The following is an 18,533-nucleotide window of genomic DNA, read 5'->3' as shown; positions in this document are numbered from 1 at the left end:
ATGGTGGGAACTCAACCCTTGGTGACCAGAAACCAACATTAGAGAAATGGAATTGCCAATGAACCGTCTGGAAATTATTTTTGCAGGACAAGCAGCTTGAACATATTACAACTTTCCTCAAATGATCGAATGTTGGCGCAGTGAGATGCTACTGCATGTGTACCTCATATCTGTGGTTTCCTTCCAGCATTCAGTAACCACCAGAAGCATCTCTAGCAGCCCAGATGATGACACAGGTTCGACAATTGCTACTACATTTTTTTATACTGACAATATCCTGCCTGCAGATCAGTATATTGGACTTTATCCACCCTTAAGCTGTAGGTATGACATTCAACACAGAATTACATATTAGCATCCGAGGATAGCATGCAATGCATATGATTGATGTTAAAAGTGTCATATCAAGGAGTAATGAGCATGCCTGCTGAGAGAGAAACCTGGAGACCAACTTGGCAGGGCACCTTTCTCATAAGTTTTTGCTGAAGGGAATAGTGTTATGTTTGAGAAAAAAATTGTCCAGACTGGAACCCAAGAGGGGTAATGGCACGTGGAACTGCAAGTATTCAGGTGTTTCCAGATCTGAAAGTCCAGTCTGGTTTCACCAAACCCAATTTAGCCAGTTTTAAATCTGCAAGAGTGGAACCACAGGTGGAGAGAGGCAGGGGCTCCTTTCAAAAGCATCAGCCTGACCCTTGCCCTCACCACCTAGAACCCCCACAGACTCTCTAACCAGGTCAAACACCCCAGAACTGCACCTGCTTGGCCACAGATATGTATCACCTACTCAAAGCAGGTGGTAGATGTCCCTGTTCAACTCAATGTCAGGGAAACCCTGCCTTAAAGAACCTGGTAATTATAGATCAAGCTTGTTATTTCCTGTTCTGGGGAGTTTATCTTATGATCTGCATTAATACATATTAGAACCGTGGAATGTTGGGAGCTCCATTGAATACAATGGAGTGCTCTGGGCTTATAATGGCTGGAATAAGCCTGGAGTTCCAACATTCCAATGTTTCTTTGTTCACAGCTCTGGCTGTGAACAAAGGCTTCAGGGAGCCTGAGGGGATTCCAATCCCCTCACGCTTCCAAAAGGCTTTGTTTTTTTTGTTAGAACATTCTGTCCTCTAGTGACAGAATGTTCTTATAGCCTTATAGCCCTTCGTAGATGGGCTATACCGCTATTAAAGTCCCTCTCCCTTGTTAAAGGCCCTCGCCTTCGGCTCTGGGGTCTCTAACGCTGGAGAGGGCATTTAATAGCCGGTATAGCCCTCTACGGTGGGCTATAAGGCTATATTAAAGTCCTGCTGCTTCGCCTGTGGCTCGGGCCGTTAACGCTGAGCAAGGCTTTAATAGCCAGTATATCCCGCTACGGCGGGCTATAAGGTTATAGTGAGACACCAACAAGTACCTCCCAGCTGAGTTAAAGGTAACTCAAAATTAGGGTCAAAGTGTGAGCAGACTGAGTACAATGCAATCACTTCAGTTTTTCTTCAATCAGAGAAGTTGTCAATTCATTGACGACATGGACATAACTGCTAATGTATTTACCCTCATCTTGAATGTCAAGGAATCCAAGTGACAGGGGCTACAACAGATACACACTGTTAACCAGTATACATTATTTTCTATAGAATCCTGCATGGAGAGATGATTTGAATGTAGATTGAGAGTAGTGACCCAACAAAAGGCGCTTTGTGAGCTCAGACAATTGTATGAACCAGATTGTTGCTTAGGCCTTAGGGCACCATGCATGAACGCAGTGGTGCCCATGACCCAGATCATTGTCAGTTATGTTTTGTGAAGAAATGTGCCAGAGAGACCTGCTTGCTTTCTAACCTTTTCTCTGCAGGTTCTGTTGGTGTGCTAATGTCACACCAGCAGCTGCAGGTGCAATTGTATATGCTTTGTCACATGTACACGGATTGCAGTTTCATCATGGCTTACAGATCGGCTATACTATATCACAGCACTGGAAGAAACATTTTACACATCTTCTTGGCTCTATCAGATAAGCAATGACTGTTGTGTGCTGCACATGTTTGAAGATCTCAGCAGAAGTCAAGTTTAATAAGCACCACATTGATGCCATTAGTGACTTTGCTGGGCAGGAACCTGATCCAAAATGAGCCAATTATGAATTTACTGGTGACATTGATGCCCTGTAGTTGGTGGGAGGACATCAGCCTGATGTGTGTGGGTGCTGACATGATAAAGACCAATAGTGAATAACTAAGAACACATTTAAATCTACTTTGAAAACCACTTTTAAATAATCAATGCATAATGTGTGTACTGTCTTGTCTACAACTGATTTCAAAAACTTACTGTAAGAATAGCGTCATCGAAGGATTGGTAAGTTCTACAACTTCCAGGGATGAGGAGCCAGACATAGAAGAGTAAGAGGAGAAGGAACATATTCTTATGAGGCCACAATACTTGTAAACTTGCACACTACAGAAGAGGGTCGACAGCATCCATGACATTCACCATGAGTGTTTTCCATCTGCTATTTCTGCCTGTCTCTCCCTTCTTCTTTTTCCTGCTTATATGGAACTGGAGGCAGCATTCCCTTTGCAGGAAGCTCCTCAGAGACACAGTCCCTGGAGCTACAAGGGCCAGGTCTACAACTGCAAAACATTTCAGATGTTATAGTCATTATTTTTTAAACAGAATTAGCAGTGATGCACAATTCTCAGGAGAGAACGCAAATTAAGTCCTTCAAGTCTGTGGTTACGTTCACAATCATTATGTATCAATTGACTTAGGGTGGGTCTCACCAGTATTGATTGTGTGTAAGTGACATATGAATTATTTTGACAGGTCTTGAAATGAATATGCCCTGGATAACCATGCAACATATCAGTTAGGTTCCCGGACAATGCCTCACTTAGGTGACCTCCAAAGCTCACACTGCCCTTACATAGGAGAAGCCATTTACTTGCCTTTACCATCAGTAAAATCCCCTCGAAAGACCTGAAAGACCTGAAACAGGCCACTCAGGCACTGGTACTCTCCAGGATTGACTATGGCATTGCTACTCTGACTGGAACAGCCAAATCTCGTCTAGGTCCTTTGACTGCTACCCTTAATGCAGCAGCTAGAATGGTCACGGGAACTAAGAAATATGAGCACATCACCCCGGCTCTCAAGGACCTGAAATGGCTTGCTATTAACCTACGAGCCAACTTCCGCACAGCCTGCCTCACACACAAAGCCCTGCATACATGTAAAAAGGAATATCTGGCCAATAAACTCAAGAAAGCCGGTCAGTCCAGGACCCTCAGAAGCTCCAACACGCTACTACTGGAGAAGTGTGGCTCACTGGTTAGAGGAGGCAGATCCGGACGCTGAGATCAGACCCGGGACCAGGGTTCAATTCCCGACGCGGCAGGGTCTTGAGCCCAAAATGTCCACGGACTCGGTAATTCTTGCTTCGGTGCCTACTCCAATCACAGGTTCACACTCTGCAACTCTGGGCAATAGCTTGCTTAATCTCAACTACGGCCCCCCGCGGCGGGATGCCTGGCTTTCACCTTGGGGATACCCAGTAGGGGCTATCTCACGGGGAAAAACCAGGACGGGTTCCCAATGCAAAGCGCTTTGAGACCTGGCGGTGATATTGCGCTATATAAAAACCCATCCATCCATCATCCATCCTTCTCATACATCTGAAATCACAGAAACGTAAAAGATCTAACAGGTCCTTTGCGGGAAATGCTCCTAAGATATGGAACTCCATCCCCCCCCCACATCAGGATGACCGCCTCCTTCCTGAAACTCAAGATACTATTCAAAGCCTTCTTTCTTAAGCGGGCTGGATTGTAACGAGAACCCCCCGTATGACTTTGATAGTTCACTATCTCTTTGGTCCTAGCGAGAACCTGATGACTCTCCCTTGATCTCCGCCATGTCACCCTCATTGTGATACTGTATAGACTTGTACTTGCTACCATGTTTTCCCATAGTCTCCCTACCCTGCTTCGACCTACCTGTTATGTTGATGCTTATTTGTATCCGTTGTGAAGCGCACTGATACCTTCGGGTCTAGCTAGCGCTATACAAAACTTAAAAATAAATAATAATAAAAATAAATAATAAAACCCCTCGCCTGCCTCTGGGTGGTATGCTCGGATAGAACTGCAGGAGTCAGTCAGATTACTGGCTCTCTTGAATATGTACAATTCACGACCTTTCCCGGTCAGAAGCGCAATCCTTCTGAGGCGGTTCTAGTAGCTTTATGATACGTCCTATGTTCCAATTTCACCACTACTGCCGAACTCTCGGCAGGTGTCTCTTGCAAGCATGTTGGTGAGGTCTAAGCAAATCCATTAATGCTCATAAGAAAAGACTGCTCAGCAGTCACAGGGTGTTAGAAGGCCATATATTAAACACAGACGTGTTTCGGCGAAAAATTGCCTTTCTCAATGTTATAATATATTGACAATGCAAACAATGTTCTGGGTGCATTTAAATATGAAGAGCCTCGTCCTCATTGGTGAATTCCCAAACATGATAACAAAGAAAGGACTTAAAGTCAATGCACATTGGAGCCTGTTTAGGCTTCGATGCCGCATTCCGCTAACCTCGATAGGTAAGTAATAAATCCTCATACAGCTAGCCACATTATTGATTAACAATAGTTCTGTACGCCATAATAAGGCTCCCATAGTGCTGCCAGCAAAACCCCTCACCTGCCTCTGGATGATATGCTGGGATGGAACTGCAGGAGTCAGTCAGATTACCGGCTTCCTTGAAATTGTATTCAAATCACAACCTATCACTGTCGGCAGAGTAATCCGTCAGAGACGGTTCTGGTAGCTTTACGATACATCCTCTGCTCCAATTTTACCACTACTACCGAACTCTCAGCAAATGTCTCTTGCAATGCAGCCCCCAGGGAAAGTGAAGGTCGCAGACCAGTCTTCCACTGGGGTATTCGTGCAACGACCGGAAGGACAAGGTGGGGGCGATTAGAAGGGCAATAGGAAGGGGAGGGAGTTGGGATAGTTTATAAGGTGTCAGGAGAGGTAGAGTGAGCCCCTTCCTGACACCTGAGCACCAGGGGGAACGAGACATTTTGTGGAGTCGGTTGGCAGGTGGTTGGGGTAGGTGGCCAATTTGTTGATCGGCGGGGATTTTTCGTAGCAGCGGTATTTCCGGGTAGTGATGCTAAGTCCAATGAGGGGCAGCAGACGAGTCAGCGGTGGTTGTGGTGACCGGTGATTTAGTGCCTTGCGTGCTTGGAGGTTAAAAATGGGGCACATGATTTTCGAGCAGAGCAGCATAGGTGCTTTGAGGGGCAGCTGTGAGGGAGGTGTGCCCGGGTGCTGGGCAGTTGGGGTGGGTTTAGTGTTTTCGGTGGGTGCGGTGTTCAGGAGGCAAGTAGAGCATATATCATTGGAGCAGAAGGAAGCAAGGAGAGGGCATAATGCAGTGGTCCTCGGTGGCAGGAGAGTGAAGGCCTATGGCTGGGGGTATTTGTTTTCTAAATGTGGAAGGTAAAATGTCAGTTCTGCAGGTCATTATAGGCCTCATATTTGGGTGGGGCTGCCTACGGTGATGCACAATTCCTACAAATTGGGGCTGTAGCAGCTGTGGCTTTAGGAGGGCCCTTGGGGGGCAGTGGCTGAAGATTGAGGGCGATGGATGTACAGAAAGGTTCTGTGATGATGTTGCTACTGGACTAGGGGTTTTCGGATGGCTTTGGATCGACTGGCGAACGAGGGCTAAGGGAAAGGGGACATAATTAATGCAGGACTAATCATTGTTTTTCTACTACAGGAACTGGAAGTAGATCAAAATCCAGGGTCATCACCTGGATGGATGGCCATTCTCTTGGGCACTGGATAGCAAGGGAGGCAACCTAGCCTGTGTACGGTCGGGCTTTGCAATGATGGGGGAAACAGTGGAATGAAAATGGGGGGTGTTGTTGCCAGTACGGCTGACATCGTGTCGCAAGAAATAAGGAGTTGCCCCAATATGAGGTTACATGTGGGAAACAAAAGTATTCTGGGATATGTCTGGTATGGCTTTACACTATGATGCATGGAAGGGGATATGGTTCAATGAAACAGAACATGGGGCAATTTGGTCATGTGAATAAATTGAGCCTTGCAGAAGAGGGTATCGAGGGCTATTGAACTGGCTTGCCAAGTAATGGCCCGCTGGTGACGAGACTGTTTTGAGGAGGAACAGGTGGTCTTGTTTAAAAAATGGTGCACCTTCACGGATGAGCATTGGCCTGGAAATGTTACTCATTTACAGGGGACGCAGGTTTTAGGTGGTGGATGGTCATCCACTGGGATGGGGGCACCTTTCATAGATGAGGAATGGCCCGAAAAATGTTGCTTGTTTACACAGGATGCAGGTACAGGTGGTGGATGGTCGTACACTGCAATGAGGGGCACCTTTCATAGACAGGGATTGGCCTAACAAAATGTTACTTGTTACTCGGTGTGCAGGTACTGATGGTGGATGGTATTTCACCAGAATAGGGGCACCTGTCACAGACAAGGTTTTGCCCAAAATTGTTACTTGGTTACACAGCGTGCAAGTAAAGATGGTGGATGTTCACCGCGATGGAGGAACCTTCCATGGGCAAGGATTGGCTTGAAAATGTTACTTGTTTGTACGGAACGCACGTTAAAGTAGTGGTATGGTCGACCACCAGATGTCACAGCATGGGGAAGCGTTAGGTGCTAAGGAACTGGGGAACAAGTGCTACTGCTTAGGTATGGCGTCTTTAGTGACCAATGATTCTCCCTTCAATATTAATTTATATGGGACACAAGTTTGGGTGGTGAATTGGTGGTCCACCGGGTGCTGCAGCGTCTGCTGACGGGAGGCAAAAGGTGCTCAGGAACTGAGGGGGGGCAGGGAACCGCCCAACGGGGGTTTCCCTGGTTGGCAGTACTTTGGAGGGGTGGTGAGACACATACGAGCAGATCAACCCCTCGGGGGGAGAACGGTACATGGGTGACTGATAGCGGGTGCCGGAGGCAATGAAGGAAATTCAACAGAGGATGCTCAAAGGGCAAGTGAAGGTGAGAATGGGGAGAGGAAGGAGGTCACCGAGTAAATGGGGAAGAGTCAATCAGGTGAGATGGTTTTGAGAAGGATGAATGGAGAATGAGTCGGTATGGGATGGGGAAAGTATATTTATTGCATTTATGTACTATGTAATAAAGTCTACATGATTGCAATGTTGTCCTAATAAAGTGACCTTTAACTAGGCCTGGGCAGAAAACTACGCTACACCACGCTTGCGTAGTTTGCGCAACTACATTCTACGCGAATTGCACATAGCACAGTGCAAAAACGCTTAGTGTAGCGGGCATTTTTTGCCTGCTCGCGGTCCTCAACGTAAAGTTGGCCACAAGGTTTTTAACATTTGCTCACATTTTGAGACCCTACATCACTGATCACTACTGCATTAACCAGGTGTACTCCTTCGGCTGGAGGAAGCATGAGAACTAAACCCATGATGTTGCTGTCTCGTCCAATAGAGTAAGGCGGAGAATCAAGATATACCGCCCTTGCCATCCTCTGTACGTGAATGAGGGTTTTTTATTGGTACACTGAACAAAATATTTTTTAAAACCAGGTTACGCAGGACAAGTGATCTGTTCCCTTCTTGATTTTTTTAATATCACAAGGAAGCCAAATGGATCACAGCTTCTCCCCCTCCCCCCACCCTTGATTATATACCTACAGATAATGCCAGTTGGTGATTTCCAAAGGACTACCTTTCACTCGGCTAAAATAAATAAATAAATAAAAAGAAATAAAAACAATATAAAAAGGTATATTCCCAGGTGGGAATTTGAACCATTGACAAAATGCAAGATAGTCCCTGATTCTAAAGCCTGTATCATCTGTTCTACTTTTACATTATTGGGAGCAAAGCCTTTTTGTCATAGACAGAGAGTTCTGTTCCTTCTTCTGTTTCCATTTTGTTTTGCTTTTACATCCTACAAATCCACACTTGATTTTCATGCTTAATAAATAAATAGCCTGTCTTTCCTTTCCCTCTGGCACTTGCCTCATACATTTCTTTTTCTTACACAACCATTCCCGAAGTCTCATTCCACAAATTAAGAGATTTCTTTCATAGCAAGGCTTGCCCCACTTGGACTTGCCAGAGCATGTTACAAATGTCTGACATGCACTGGCTTGACTAAAAAGACCACAATTCTCACAAGCTCTGCTAGGCCATCTTTGATTTGGGTGAAATAGAAGAAAAATAAAAAGTATATAAAAATCTAATTTCTCCAGCTGAAGTTTGAACCGTTGTCAAAAAGCACTCATAACGCTTGTTAGCTACCACTGGAAAATCAGTTCTATGTAGAAGTTTCATGCCCAAATCCTTTGTGTCATGGAAGAAGGGTGCTGTCCTTTTTCTATTTCTTTGTCAATTTGCTTTAACATGCCACAAATCTACACTTGATTTTCGTGATTTATAAACAAATAGCCCTTCTTTTCTTTCACTTTGGGACTTGCCCCATGCATTTATTTTTCTTACACAACCATCCCCAAAGTCTTGTTCCACAAATTAAGGTATTTCTATTAATGCAAACCTTGCCCTCCTTCCACATGCCACAGCATGTCACAAATGTCTGACATGCACTGACTTGACTAAAGAGGCCACAAATCTCCCAGACACTGCTAGGGGGTGATTTACATAGGGACATCTTTCATTTGGATAAAATAGAAAAAAATGGAACAGAACCCTTGTCAAAAAGCACCCTTACGCATTGCGAGCTACCACTGTCCGACCTATTGGACTGTTAGGATTACTTAGCCCAAAGTCATTTTATCAGGGAAGGAGTGTGCCCACCTCTCTTTTCTTTCTATACCATTTTGTTTTTACATGCAACATATTCTATGTCATGACCGGAGGCTCTGTTTCTGCTTTTCATTTCATACATTACCCATGTGTTCCTGTACCTCCCATGTCACATGCTCCAATTAAACATGAGTTACCCATATAACTGTAGAATATCCATTTTGTTTCCTCTTTCTTTGCTGCTTCACAGCCAGATAAGTGTAGTATAATTCTTTATGCTTGTACTGACGTAATTATATATATCTCATATCTCTATTGCTTAGAATATTTATTTTCTATATGCTTGTAATGCCATAATTCTAAGTATTTCCTACCTCTATTTTCTGTGAATGTCATGCTTTCTACGTGTTGCGGTTCTATGAGAGCAGGAGTGGTAAGTTGTCCAATCACCTACTGCATGCGCTACAGTGCTGGGATTCTGCCTTCATTTTCTGAACACTTACGGCGGTCGGACTCCGACGCTGCTTACTGCCTCAGTGGCACAGACAGCAGACAGCACACACCTTGCTGATGTGCGCAGTCTTCTTTTACTTGTGAACAAAGACCACACAATGCCCATGTGCAGAAATTGAATGCAGTGCTCAGTGATACTGATCAGAGCATTTGCTGGCTTTTTCTATACTTATCGTGACTTGTCTCTGCATGTGGTGGCAGGGGTGAATGCTCCCCCTACACCCTGTCTCACAAATGTGTGCAGGGTTGCATATATTTGCATAGGCTTAGCCTCAAGTGGTTTTTTTGGGGTTCAGGCATCTCCCTCCACATTTAAATTAAGGCATATTCCTTGGCCCTGCAGGGTTAGTTCCACTCCCCCTTACTCTCTCAGTATATTGAGTGTGCATACAGAGAGAATGTCACAATGGGAGACCTATAAGGTGGAGGCAGACAACTACCATGAAGACGGTGATGGCCAGCTAGTGCAGGATTTGGTGGATGCACTGTACAGCAATCTGTGAATAACGCCCAGGTACGGGCACAAGGTCCCTTCACAGGGCAGCTGTGTGAGTTTGCATGCCAACAAGGCTGGCAACCCCAACTTCCTCCGGCCAACAAAAGGGCAAAGTCAAGAGTAAATCACAAACTTTTGAAAAGCTGAGGCACAAGAGAGAGTCTGAACATGATTATAGTGCCAACCCACAGGGAAAGTCCTCTCAGTCTCACAGCTCACAGCATGCAGAGGCCCTAGACTCAGACTGCTCTTCCGACTCTGAGGACAGTGATGAGGGTGAGGAAGCAAGACCCAGTAAGAAGAAACGGGATCCAGTCCATACCCTACGGGTGCTCCAATTTGAGCCCACCAAAATAATTCACCCCAGGGAGTCCAATTAGGTTTCCCCTCCAGAGGTAGCTGAACACCTTCAAACCCATCTATAGTGGAGCTTTGATAAAGAGGTACGTGCATGCCTCCGCATGGAGTTCTCCCGCCCATACCTGGTGGGTAAGTTTGCAGACACTCCGAGGTAGATCCCATCATGGTCACTGTTGTGAAAAAATATGCAAGAGATCCAAAAAAGGGCCCACTTTTTTCATGATAAAAAGACAATCGGTCAAAAGAGTCCAGCACAACAGATGGTACAGTGGTACCTCGCAGGGTTATTAGTCCCTTTGACAAGTGTTCAAGTCCCAGCTGGAGAAAACATATTTTTATATTATTTTCAATTTTTATTTGAATTTGCACAATTGAAAGCTGTCGCTTTGTAAATCACCCCTTAGCAGTGCCGCAGAGATGTGTGGCCTCTTTACTTTGTTATGAAAGAAATCCCTTAATTTGTGAAATGAGACTTTGGGAATGGTTGTGTAAGAAAAAGAAATTCACAGGGCAAGTCCGAGGGTGAAAGAACTAGTTGTTTCTAAATCACAAGAATCAAGTGTGTGTTTGTGGCATGTGAAAGAAAAATGACATGAAAATATAATGACAACACCCTTTTTTCATGACACAAAAGCTTTGGACAAATATATATCTATGCAGAACTATGCAATGGTAGTTAGCAAGGGCTATGACTGTCTTTTGACAAAGGTTTAAACCCCACTTGGGAAATTCTATTTTCATACTTTTTTTCTATTTTACTCAAATGAAAGATTTTCTTTTGTAAATTACCCCTTAGCATTGTCTGGGAGGTTGTGGCATTTTTAGTCAAGCCAGTGCATGTCAGTCTTCTGTCCTGAGAGTTGTGCGTCAATGACAAGTAAAAACACCTGTCTTACCATTCAATACATTCAAAAGACCTTATTTTCTCAAAAACACTCATTCATTAAATGGCATTTTTTTAAGTTCATTGTTAGTTTCAATTGTACCTAAATCAAAATCTGCTACAATACATATTCATTAATAGTCTAGGGGATTCAACGCAATAGTTATGTAAAATCCCTAGACCCCCCTTTACTCAGATCCATCCAATTCGCAATCTCTCTATCTAATTAATTTGTTTCCTTCCCATCCATAAAAACATATACAAATAGTATCAACTTTTTTCTTTAAAAAACTCATATCAGGTAGATCAATTGTGGTTTAAAACATGAATCATATGTATTGTCCCCAATGAACCTGTCCAATAACATTTATTCCACATAGTGTTTTATTCTGTCAATAAATATTTTGAGGTTTATTTATTTATTTTATTGATTTAAAGAGTTTTATATAGCGATGGCTAGACCCAGAGGTATCAGAGCGCTTTACAAGAGAATCAACAATGTAACAGAAAAAAGTTCAACAATTACACATTAAATCCGAAAAAATTAAAAATAAAATAGGCAATACAATTAGGAGAGGAGAGAGGGGAGAGAGAAAAGTAGTGGAGGGGTCAGGGGAGGAGAGCAAGGGAGGATAAGGGAAGAGACAAAAAGGAGAGCCGAAAAGAAAGTCTGTCTAAAGACCGACTAAAGACCGACTGGGTAGATGAGGACCCAGGAGGGAATCCACGGCCATCTCACCTATAGCTAAACCAGGGAGCTCCATCGGGCATCAGACAAAAAAGTTCTGTCTCAATACTTTGAGAGAGGGAAACAGGAGAGACATAAATAGAGGGAGGATGTGGGAGGAGATGATAGGAGGGACGAAAGGAAGTGCAACAATGTGGTTTAACAGTGTAATAGAAAAAGATCAACAATTACAACATTACATCAGACAATCAGCAATACATTAGGAGAAGAGAGAAAGGAAGTGGGGGGTAGGTGAGGTGAGAACATGAGGATAAGGGAAGGGACAACCGTAGAGACGAGAAGAAGACTGTCTAAAGACCGACTGGCCAGGTGACGACCAAGGAGGGAATCCACGGTCCATCTCCCCTATAGCTAAACCAGGTAGCTCCATCGGGCATCAGACAAAGTAATTCGGTCTCAAGAGTCAAGGGGAGAGGATCGCATAAAAACAGGGTGGGAGGTAGATACAGCAGAAAGACGAAGGAAAGTCTGTCCAGAGAGCGGCTGGGTAGGTGACGGTCGAGGTGGAAATCCCAAAACCCATCTCCTCTATAGCTTTCATGTAGCTCCACCGGGCTTTGGCCAAATAGCTAGGTCTCAATGAGAAACATTAAATAACATGGAGGGCAAAATAAATGGAGCGTAGAGGGGAGGGAACAGGGAAAGTGAGAAAGGGGGGATATGGGAAGAGACAACAAGGAGAGATTAAATGAAATCTGTCTAAAGGCCGACTGGGTTGGTGACGACCAAGGAGGGAATCCATGGCCCATCTGCTCTATAGCTAAACCAGGTAGCTCCATCGGGCATCAGACAAAAAAGTTCAGTCTCAATACATTGAGAGAGGGGAGAAGTAGAGATATAAATAGAGGGGGGAAGAGGGAGGAGACGACAGGAGAGACGAAAGGAAGTCCGGCTAAAGACCAACTGGGTAGGTGATGTCCAAGGAGGGAATCCCCGACCTGTCTCCCCTATGGCTAAACCAGGTAGCTTCATTGGGCATCAGACAAAATAGGTAGCTCTCAAATGATGCGGGAAATTCACAGGTAAACAGGGTGGGGATTAGGGCAAGGACAGGTGGGGGCAAAGGTTAGTATCAGAAAGGAGGAGAGGAGTAGAACAGGGAGGGGAAGGTGATGGCAGCGAATGGCTATGTTAAAAGTGTTTCTGTTGACATTAACAAATGCACCAAACTACTTTGATCTTTGTTTTTTTCAGTGATTTTCTAGCTTTTTTTTACAGTTATTTACAGTTATAATTAATCACCATAAGTAAATACAATCCCCTGACACACACAGCCAGGCCCTGCAGCCAGCCTTCCTCCTGATACAGCCAGTGAGTGCTATGTGCACTGGAGGGTTGGCCATAGTTTTTTATTTTTCTAAATTAAAGGGCAGGGGGCCTTGTGGGTCCTCTTGGCCATTTCATCCTGGGGACCCCATTCCCCGGGGTCTGGAGCACTTGTTTGGGGGAGTTGGACATGGCCCCCAACCATGGATGGTATTGGCCCCGTGACCCCATCAGATTAGGACCTGTCCTATAATTGATGGGAGGGTGGCACATCTAACAGTGTTTTGACTTTTTACTTGTTCTTAGTGTTCCTTTACCCTTGAATATTTACTGCAGAAACTGATCTCTCTCACTAACCTTTGAAGTATACTAAATTGTGTACACTTTTGAAAGAGGGATACAGAGAATGTGTAATCAAAAACAACACCCCTATCTAGAAAGCAGTGATCTAAATGGACAGGAAAGTCAGCTGTTACGCAACCATGACACACTTATAAATTATCATTTGAGTCCATGTGCACACATACCACTTCATACCCCCAACTTTTCTTTTTAATGTTCTGGTATGCTGGGTTTTAGAATTTGTCAAATTTGATTTGATCAGTGTTGGCATACTGACCACCTATTAATTGAGGCTACGTTTGCTCTAAAAAGGCTATGGATAATAAAGAAGCAATAGATTTGGAGTTAAGAATACTACATCAAAATGTTCCTTTACAATATTTTGGTAATTGATATTGTTGATATTTTATATTTGTAGGTCAATGTTATTGACCTAAATATTGTGACATACGTTCTCAGCAAAGTATCATCCATCTTGGACCATCATCCATAATCACTATTAGGCTGTATGCCAATCAATCCTATTTACAGAAATATCTGCTAAACAGATGTTGTGTGTTCTGTACTATCCACAAACATTTTCCATTTTGCATCAACATGATAATCTTTTCTAAAACTCTCCACATCCTTAAAAAAAAGTATAAATTGTTATCAATAGTTGCTGAAGCTTTTGTCTTAACTAGTTTCCAAAAGTCAATTAATGCTTGTCCTAATAAAGTTATTTGCATATTTGCGTAAAAATGTGTTCCTCTCTTTACAGGGCCTAATTCCCTTTTGAGTATGTTTACAAGCTGTAGTAAGTTTACCACTTTCAGCATTCTACTCACAAATTCTGAAACAATTCCTATGAAAAGTGTAAGTAACATGTCTCTATCTCCAGAATTATGCTAGTGACTTAATCTTGTGTAGGTGGGTGATATCCTTCCCAAAACCCCTCCCTGGCTCTCCCTAACCCCATTTTACCCCTTAATCTCATCCCATTTTGTAGTAATTGTTCCCCTTTTCTCACCCACTCCTGTGTGCCCTTCCCACTTTTGTGATCAAAATCTATACTTACATGTGTGGAGACTTTACAGTTGGGGTAGAGTACTCCGCACATAGAAGTACAGGCAAAAGTTACACTTAGTATTATGTTTTTAGTACACTTTTAGTATTACAAAACGTAGTACAAAGTGAAGTTTGCAAATAAGATCTATGGTTTTGTCGTGCCACAGGTCTCCTGACAAACCTGTATCCTGTTAGATACCATAGGAACGAAGATATGTTCCCCACACTCCCCGAAAACAGTGTCTGGAGGAATAGTGAAAGACTCCTTCACAGGTAACTGTCTCCTAAGAGTTGGAGAAATGTTTCACAGAGTGACCACCACTCTTCCCCAGTTTGAGGAACTGGTAACACTCGTGAAGAAAGCAAGGACACAATAAAGGCTGTAAAGATATAGGATGATCTATTTGCTCTGAATCTAATGTGACTAGTATCCCTTATGGCTCTGATAATGCATGTCAAGTTCAAGAAAGTAAATCCAATTACCAGCCAAAAGGAGCCTCAAAAACTTCCTGATAAAAGAGATGGAGGAGTTACCGTCATTCCCATTAAAGCTGCAGGAGCAGGAGCAGGAGTCTTGTGCCAAACTTTGGCAGTATGAAAAATAACATAAAGGTAGTTCTTCCTAGGACTAATGGGTTGCTACACTTTAGGGCGAAGAGGCAAAAACAATTATAAAAGGTTGTCCTCACAGTAGGGTAACACAGATGGTGTCTCAGCATTAATGGATTCCTCTAAACTTAAGGAAAAGTACCAGGTAATAGCAGGAGCAGGGAGGGAGTGCTCTGCAGAAGCTATAAAGGCTGAGCATAGGAGAGGCGAAAGCAACTGTTTAGTCTGGAGATGCCTAACACTAAAGCAGACTGCTCAGTGGTGTAAAAAGGCAGTAGAGTAAAGGGGAGGAGAGGCTGTTTTCTGCCCAAGAGGCTTGGGAATCTGTAACTGTTTGAGCCAAGCGCTGCGGGCAGGAAAAGCGGAATAGATATCCAGGAAAAAGACCGTACTAATCCGTCCCCGGTCTGAATCCAGATGAGCGGAAACGCGAGTGAAAATGGATGCACAATTGCAGACGTGAAACTCCTGGGATACAGTCACGAGGAAAGTATTTAACTTAATCTGCATCATTGATACGGCCAGGATACCAATGCCGAAGCCCAGAGTATCAAGGGGCGTATTTATGCTGCCTCACGCAGGGCCTTACACCGTGACGCATCCCCATAGATGCATCACGATGTAAGTATGTTGCAACGTGGCGCAGGGTTTACGCCGCTGCTGCGTCACAGAAGTGACGCAATGGCGCACACAAGTGCCGCAAGTCCGACATAAATCTGCCCCCAAGTCCTTCTGCAGCTGAAGAACAAAGGGGCCTGGTTATGGTAGCGGAACAGTAAGCCAAGCAACGGCTTGTTCCGGACACATACTTTTGAATGAAGGTGGGACGTGTCAAAAGATACACTGTATTTGCGCCCCCCCTGGAAGCAGTAGGGGATCGTGTACAAATGAGCAGACATCCTCAAACTTTACATGCACTAACACAATGCCTGCCTCCGGTCCCAGGAGATTGAACAAGAGGCCTGAGCTCTGATAGGTGTTCAGGATGATAAATTAGAACATGCAACCACAGTCCCTTGTATAGTGATTTTAAGAACAGAAAAATGCCTTTGTATTCACATTTTCTCATTTATTTACCTGAAACCTACTGTCCTCATTATCCACTCTAAACTTGCAGTCCCTGTTCATGGCACTGTCCACTCAGATGTTCATGACTAATTTAGTGAATACACACATGAAAATCAACTCTCCAAGACTAACCCATTCACAAGGAAAAAAAAAGTCTTCTTATCTGAGCCCATTTTTAAGATGCAGATTGCCTCACAATATACAACTCCTTGAAAACGTATCTGTGTCCATGCCTGCATTGGCCTTTTAGGCTAGAAAATACTTTTGTAGCCCACAAAACCTAGCATTGATTAACCTCTTGTAAGTGTGAAGCAAAAATCATAATATATACATATGTAATAAATATGTTGTACATTATAATTATATAATTGTATCCTAGGTGTCTTCTACATGTGATCGTCTACATGTTCTTCTTTTGAGGCATCTTTGAACACTTTGCTTAATGGGGTTGCACATAGGGACTACTCCAGTGTGGACCAAGAAGAACATTTTGTTCTCACTCACTGAGTACATCCAGACTGACCTTAATTAGACAAACATGATGGCCCTGTTAAATAGAATGACCACTGTGAGGTGAGATGCATAGGTGGAGAAGGCCTTTTGTCTGGATTCTCAGGATGGCTGAGATGATTATGATGTATGAGAATATCATCACCATCACAGCAAGGATGAAAGTCATTCATTCAATGGTACTGCTGCAGGAAAGCAACAGCACGGTGACAATGTCACAGAAGAAGTGGTTAATTTCTTGAGTCTTGCAGAAGGAGTACATGGATATAAGAACCATGTGACATTTTCATTCAGAAAGCCTAGAATCCATGCCCCAGTGGCCATTTGCAGACTCACAGACATATTATTAATAATTGTGTACTGAAAAGGATTAAAGATAGATACATAGTGATCAAAAGACATGATGGTCACAAGAAGGAATTATGTTGCAGTCATGGCCAAGAAAAACTACACCTGCAGAAAACATTGCAGAAGAGTGATGTATGTTTTTGAAATAAAGATTCTGGACAGCATTCTGGGGAACATTACAAAAGTGTCGGAGATGTCTAAAAAAAGACAAGTTTGTAAGTAAGAAATACATGGGAGTGGTGAGGTGTGAGCCTGAGTACATGACAGATATGATGGTAAGGTTATCTGAAACTTTTAGTAGATATAAGAGCAGGAATCCAACAAAGATGGGAACTCGCAATTTGAGAGGATCAGAGATCCTGACAGAACACATTCTTTCCAGTAAGTTTGATCGATATAACCCATCTGGAAAGAAATGTAACAATATTGTTTACTAAGGGGCTCATTATGATGTTGGTTGGACCAACACCATGGATGAATCAGTGTCGGTCCTACCGACCTCTGAAACAGCAGTCAGACCACCACATTACATTGCAGCAGGTCAAAACACATATGTGAGGGACTGACCGCTAAGGTTCCAATGGGCCTCCCTGTGGTCTGAATGTAATCCCTACAATGAGGGTGGTGCCTGCTGAGGCACTGCTGTAGGGATTACAATGGCCCTTTTTCAGCGGCCTTTCAATGGTGTTACAACTGCCTTTGAAAGGATGTTAGAAATGTCCTTTATGAGCCCCTAGCCAGACCCGTCCTTCCATGGCTTCCACTATAAGGCCAGGGGGTCACCACAGGTGCCCCCACAACCATCCATGCCCTAGTAGTGCCAGCTGCACCGTTTAGGCCTTTTACATGTGCGTAGCAAGCAGTGCCAGCTGCACCGTTTTGGCCTTTTACAGCTGTGCTGCAAGTAGTGCCAGCTGCACCGTTTATGACACCTTTATCCGTGGGGACATTTCTGATTGAGTCAGGACTCTCGCTGCATTGGCAGCAACCTTGACATTATGGTTTCTGATTAGGGTCCAGTAGTGGTCTGCTGAGATTATGGGTGTACAATGCGGTTGGTGCCGAATGTGCTTATGTTACAGGCTGATGCTAAGTACAGTGATCACTAATAGTCACTGGGTGTTCGTTTGTGATCTGCTTTACTTTGACTAATTGTGCATTGTGATGGTTTTGACAGTGATCCAGTTGGTCCTATCATATGTAATCATTTCCCTTGTAAATATTATCTTGTGCCAGTTGGTTTCATATACACTAGATGAAGGGCCCAACCAATACCCACCTCTCTTCCCGGACAACACATCAGCTCAGTTTTCCACTCCCGACGCCTGGAATATGTGCCCCCTTTTAGTCCTTATACTTCTCATCACCACCGCTCTCCTAGGAACACCCGTCTCATACCCCCCGCACTCTTTCTCACGTTCCCAACATGGCCTCCTCTTGAGTTAAGGATGGAATTAACTGCTACAAAATCATCTATCCTCCTGGCCAAACTAAACGTTCAGTAAAACGATTGAAGCATAAGACTATTGAACGTTTCCCTGATTCCCTTTTTGTT

Source organism: Lissotriton helveticus, chromosome 7, assembly GCF_964261635.1.
Source record: "Lissotriton helveticus chromosome 7, aLisHel1.1, whole genome shotgun sequence".
NCBI lineage: Eukaryota > Metazoa > Chordata > Amphibia > Caudata > Salamandridae > Lissotriton > Lissotriton helveticus.
Note: the sequence above shows the minus strand (reverse complement) of the source record.